The 6,349-nt window shown below is 46.5% G+C and overlaps 1 long non-coding RNA gene across 1 annotated transcript; it reads left to right on the top strand.

The window, feature by feature from the left end:
• The first annotated feature begins 541 nt into the window (after positions 1-541).
• On the top strand, positions 542-6,155 carry LOC118000277. The gene is made up of 2 exons (XR_004676427.1): positions 542-2,367; positions 2,981-6,155. It is a non-coding gene; the product is annotated as an uncharacterized LOC118000277 (long non-coding RNA).
• The last annotated feature ends 194 nt before the right edge of the window (positions 6,156-6,349 follow it).

Raw genomic sequence — 6,349 nt, 5'->3', positions numbered from 1 at the left:
GACGTGGATGGAACTGGAGGGTATTATGTTGAGTGAAATAAGTCAAACAGAGAAAGACATGTATCATATGATCTCACTGATATGAGGAATTCTTAATCGCAGGAAACAAACTGAGTGTTGTTGGAGTGGGGGGTGGGGTGGGAGGGATGGGGTGACTGGGTGATAGACATTGGGGAGGGTATGTGCTCTGGTAAGCGCTGTGAATTGTGCAAGACTGTTGAATCTCAGATCTGTACCTCTGAAACAAATAATGCAATATATGTTAAGAAAAAAAAGAAGAAGAAGAAGGTAGCGGGAGGGGAAGAATGAAGCGGGGGAAATCGGAGGGGTAGACGAACCATGAGAGACGATGGACTCTGAAAAACAAATAGGGTTCTAGAGGGGAGGGGGGTGGGAGGATGGGTTAGCCTGGTGGTGGGTATTGAGGAGGGCACGTTCTACATGGAGCACTGGGTGTTATGCACAAACAATGAATCATGGAACACTTCATCTAAAACTAATGATGTAATGTATGCGGATTAACATAAGAATAAAAAAAAAAAAAAAAGATTTGGTACATCCCAGGGTTCAGCCTTAGACCCTTTTCTGTTTTCTATCTGTACTTGCTGCTTACATTGTCTCTTCTAACCCCATGGCTCTAAATGCCACATATATATGATGATTCTCAAATTTTTATCTCTACTCCAACATTGTTCTCTGAGCTCCACTCATATTCCATGGCTTTGTCAACAGTTACACTTAAATGTCAAATAGGAATCTTAATATGTCCAATACAAAACTTTTGCTTCTTGCTACTCCTCTCTCCTGTTACACCAACTTGCTCTTTCACAGTTCCTGGTCCCGGTCAATAGAATCAGTTTATTCCTCAGGCCCAAATCTACAGGTTGTTTCTGATTCCTCTTTTTCCCACATTCACTACATCTAATCAATCAGCAAGCTTTTTGGGCACTTTCTACAAAATATATTCCAAATGCAACACTTCTCAACACCTCCACTGCTCCCTGTAAGTCCAAACTACCGTTGTCTCTCACCAGATTCCTAACTGGTTTCCATGCTTCCACTGTTGTCCAGCCCTTACTGCCAATGGGGTCTGTCTCCAACTGGCATGGTGGCAGTGAGAACTGCTGAACCCCTTCCAGCCAACTGCCAACTATGCCTCCATTCCATCTGGTTTTCAGGTCAGGCTATCTTTGGCTTCTGGGGTGGAGGTGGGTCCAGAAGGCTCTAGGTTTTCTCCCAACTGTGTGGTAGCCAAGAAAGAACTAGAATGGACCCAACTCTTCCAGTTTTACCCCAAACCAGTCGATATGCTCTGGGGTTTCCTTCTCAGGATAGGAACACTCTTCTGAAATGGGCCTGAACTCCTGTAGTAGCTCGAATGAGTTTAGGGCTTTCTGTATGGAGTCTGGAAGATGAAAAACTGACCCGCCCTTCTCACAACCAATTGCCTGTCCTGCTCTTTAACTTTCTCCTCTGGGGTGTTGTACTTAGTTCTGTAAGCTCTGGATTTACAGAATGTGTCCGAGAGCCTTGGTAGGTCCAGCAGGCTTTTGGGTATTGTACCTGCTGAATCTCAGAGAGATGAAAGAACACCCTTCCTCCACCCCTGCCCCCAACACCCACCACCTTCCTCCCTGCCACCTGCACCAATCCCCCCGGGGCCTTGTTCTCAGTCCTGGAAGCTCTTGTCATCCAGGATAGGACAGGTCTTTGGGAGAAGCCACGTGGTTCCCGAATGCATTTCAGAGCAGCCCTTGAAGAGCCTGCGGGCTCCCTGCCCACTGCCCAGCCGGTTCTGCGGGCCCGGGGTCCCTTCCTGGCTCTGACGATGGTGGAACCGGCAGGAAAGTCCCTCTGTGCTTGACTGAACGGCCTTCATTCACTCCCCACCTGCTCCTTCCCCGCTGCTGTCTCCTCCAGCCACCTTTCTCTTGGGTCTCCCGGCAGGTCAGCGCCCGTCCCCTTCCCGCGGTCTCCCAGTCGTAGTCCTCCTCGCCGCGGGGTGGCGCCACCGCCGGGTCTGCGAGCAGGCGGGTCGGCCCCGGCCCCGGCCCCGGCCGCGAGTGGGGTTTTTCAGCTACGCAGATCCGGGAAGCCGCCCGCCAATCCGCACTTTTTGCTTTGCTACCTGCTGTTGGTGCCCGGGCCCAGTGGGAACCGGGTTCTCAGACCTGCGAACCCCGAACAAACAAGTACTTCGGGGTTTAGGGGGCCGCCCACGAGTTGGGTGCTCATCTGGATAGCGGGACGAACTGGGCACGCACGACTCCTTGCTCTCCTTGATTCGGCCGCCGCCGCTGCCGCCGACCCAGCCTAAAGCCCATTTCTTGCCGCTGCCGGCTCTGGGGAAGCAAGATCTCTCACCAGGTTTGGGGGAAGGTTGCGGAAGGCGAGCTAAGGTGGCAGTGTGCACAGGTGGCCACAGGGTGGAGCCAGCGGCCCGCTGCGGGACGCACTCGGAGCACAACGCCTCCGCGCGGTGCCACAACTAACGCGCCGCTTCTAGTCATTAATTAAACGTAAAAGGGGGTGGGGGGAGGGGTTAGCCCAGTGATGGGTATTGAGGAGGGCACGTTCTGCATGGAGCACTGGGTGTTATATGCAGACAATGAATCATGGAACACTGCATCAAAAACTAATGATGTAATGTATGGTGATTAACATAATAAAGTAAAAAAAAAAATGTAGACCTTAAAAAAGTGTGTTCGTGACCGTTAAGAGCTGATTTACAGTAGAATCTACTAACGTGTGCCAGTTAGGAACAAAGAAATGGTTGATGAGCATATCTGCAACCAAGTAAAAATGTGTACACGGATTTACAGTATTATCCAGTACTTTTTTTTTTTTTTTGGTAAAAACGAAAAATTCTTCTAAATTGTTCAAGAAAACGTGTAACACCAACTTCCTTTCTGTACATTCCTTTTACTTGGAGATGTAATGTTGATCTGTTAGAGGTAAAAGAAGTTTCCTCTCTATTCAGGCAGAATATGCAACTGAGAAACACTGAATCATGGGTGAGTTGTCAACTCCTTCTTTCCCTTTACTTAGAATACTGAAAATGCAGGGAGACTGCTCTTGGAAGCCACTTGATAATTCCCAGCATGCTTTTTATATATCTGAAATACTCCGTGATAGCGTTTGTGCTTTCACAATGTTTCCGGCTTCTTGCCTTAGGCTTTCTGTAGAGTTTTACATCCTCTTTGTGGTTGAATGGAGCTAGATAACTAGTTCTGACCAGTGAGGTGGGAGTGTTGTGTGTCATGTCTGGGCTGGAGAATTTAAATCCCGGTATGGGGTACTCCATGCTCTCTCTCAGCTCTGGCACGGCTGCCGGCAATGTTCCCGAAAGTGCCACCTAACAAGCCTTCTCATTTGACTCTGGTGTAACATGAATGAATGACAAACCTCTGTTGGTTTAAGGTGCTGAGATTTAGGAGTTGCTACCTTAACAAACCGTAGTCTATTCTTACACAGCCTGATTCACAGATGAATAGATCAGGTGTAGAGCTGTCCATAAATTTGTTGCCCTAGAGGAGATCAGATGCAGTTATTTGTCAGTATTTCTTACACTCTTTGCCTTGTTCTCAGGACTCTTCCTCAAGAGCCAAGGTGTTTTTGCTGCTGTTGGTTCTGTTTAAATAATAATAAAGAGGCAAGGTCTTTACGTGAAAATTGCCATAAATTCTGCTTTACTTCTCAAAATATACCAGGATTCAGAACATCTCCACATGGGCCAACATATTTATTTCTCATTCCTAGCTTTGCCCTTAATACCCATAAATATGAGAGACACAAAAACTTACCTTTGGTCTATAGTGCCTTTGTCTCTGCTACACGGATTTTTTTTATCCTCAGGGCAGTAAGTCATGATTCGGGATGAGCAAGAGATATACCTTTCTTTTGCAAACTGGGTGAAGGGTGAGTGGGAAAGAGTAGGTAGAAAAGCAGAACTAGCTTCAAACATTTACAGCAGGCATGTCCTTAGGCACACAATATAGTGGGAGACTGCATGGAAGTTGGGGATTGGGAGCCTTATTGTCTTAAACGGTCATTGCCAATGTACCTGCAAGACATCTTCATATATTCCTATGGATTCATACACTCCAGGAAGATACAGGTCAGATGGGTAAAGCAATCCATATATATGACAGGGGGTGGTGGTAACTAGAGACATAAAAGTCCTGTATGTTTCTTGTTTCACCATAATTGAATAAAATTCTATTGATCAGTTTCTTGATTTCTACAAGTAAAATTAGCAGGCTTGTGTTTTGCCTCTAATGCTAACTAGTGAAATTTGAAACCCTGACCTTAAAATGCAAGGCTTCATTATGCATAAAAGTACAATCAGAATACATGAAGATATTCCTTCTCCTTTTCAGATAGAGGGAGAGAGAGCATTTTGCATCATAAGCCAGCTCAATTTGATAAGGTGTTAAACAAAGGACATTCACAGGAATATCAAGCTTATTCTGTGCAAAATGGAGCCATGTGTGCATATGTTTTACTTACCAATTTCTTTTGTTCTCTATTAAAAATATGTATGTCTTTAGAAGTGTTATTGGGACAGATGGGTCTTATAAGACTCCAAAGACTATAAATTTTGCAGTGGCATACAAAACACTCAGACTGGATTCTGGGAGCAGATTTTGGACAGTTTGGGGTGCAAGATGTTTATTAAGGATGAATCCCTGTGAAGGGAAGAGTGAAGAGGTAGGACTGGGCAGTGGAAGAAATCAGACTGCAACGAAAACTTGATAAAGCCTTGACCAACCCACTGAGGAGCTCTGGAGCAGATACTGTTTGCAAGCATGTCCTCCTTTGGGCTGAAATGTCCTGTTCTGTTCAGGTAAGACATGCTGGGTGCTCCAGGAAGGATAGGACTTTGGGAGAGCTCGGGGCGGGGGGGGGGGGGCGGTTCTCAGCAGGTGACAGTTTGCCTTCTGCTATGTTTTGCAGTTCCTTCCCTTCTCTCCCTGTGGGCCTCTCTCCCCACTTGGATCCAGTCATTTCTGTGTGTGTTTCCAGTACTGGATGGAATAAAAATAAAGAGGAGTGAGCCCTTAGATAGGTAGGGACAAGTGTCAGGGACAGGGCACCCAACCGCTGTAGGGAAATTGGAGGGCTGGACAACCCACCTGGAGAAAGTGTGAGGTGGTACCAGGCCTTGACTAGACCTAGCACCAAGGCTTGGGGAACCAGCAGGTTGGCATGAATTTGGGGGACTCCAAGAACCTATTCCTGTCACAGCTATAGGCCAGAAATAAGGGTAGACTGAAGTGCAAATTGTTCAAATGTTAGAGTAGGCAGTTAGGTTCTAACAGGATACCTGGAGGCCAGCAAAGAGGAAGTCATGGCCAGTCATTGTGAATGTCAGAGGCCTGGCCCCCCAGCACTCCTTAAGAAGCTGGATTGAACCAGGCAGGCCCAAGATGGCAGGTGCCATGACAGGAAACCCCTAGCCAAATAAGGAAGAAAAAGCAAGAAAACCTGCTTCCAATCCTGCCCCAAATAATGAATATTCCACCCTCTTGTTAACAACTGTTGATAAAAATAGAAACCTGAATCCCCAGGCACAGTCCCCCACCTCCCTCTTTCCCACTCACATCTCAAGAGTGTACTTTCACTTTAATAAACTTTCCTGCTAGTGTCCCTCAGCTCATTTGCTGTGCTTTGTCCTTGAATTCTTTCTCATGACTAATCTTTGGTGACATCTTTGGGACAGGATGGGTCAAGGCCTCAGGGTCTGGGGTGCCTCGGTGGCTCAGTAGGTTAAGCCTTCAACTCTTGGTTTCGGCTCAGGTCATGGTCTCATGGGTCATGAGATAGAACGCTGCATCGGGCTCTGCGCTTAGCTGGGAGTCTGCTTGATTCTCTCCCTCTGCCCCTCCCCCCCACTCATGCTCACACTCTCAAATTTTTTTTTAAATGTTGGAGTTGTACTACTGAGATGATAATTGCTGTACTTTATTCTGAAAGAGCGAACATTCTCACTGTCCACAGACTAGGAAAGCAGTGGGCTAAGGTGCTCTTCCATCTACCTCACAGTGCTGAGTTGCTTTAAGAGTATTAGGTGGTGGATGTTAAAGGTGAGCCCTGCCACGTGGAACCAGGACAGAGGTTAGGCTGGGAAGCATCCTTGTTTGGCAGATAAGCTCCACTGTTTTAAAAAACCAAATCTAGAATTCATTACTAGGTTTGTTTATACCCCTTTTGGTTTTTTCTAAGCTTTAATAAAGTCTTTTCACATGTTTCAGTTTTATTTCAGCTGTGTTCTAGATAGCAGAAAAATATTTTGCTTCCAAATGAGAGCCCAAGTGGGAGAGTAGCATTATCTTTTTTGGGGGGGGGG

The sequence above is a fragment of the Mirounga leonina genome, unplaced genomic scaffold (assembly GCF_011800145.1).
Source record: "Mirounga leonina isolate KUSES-001 unplaced genomic scaffold, KU_Mleo_1.0 Mir_493, whole genome shotgun sequence".
Taxonomy (NCBI): Eukaryota; Metazoa; Chordata; class Mammalia; order Carnivora; family Phocidae; genus Mirounga; species Mirounga leonina.
The sequence above is the reverse complement of the archived record's forward strand: the minus strand, read 5'-3'. Positions and strand labels throughout refer to the sequence as shown.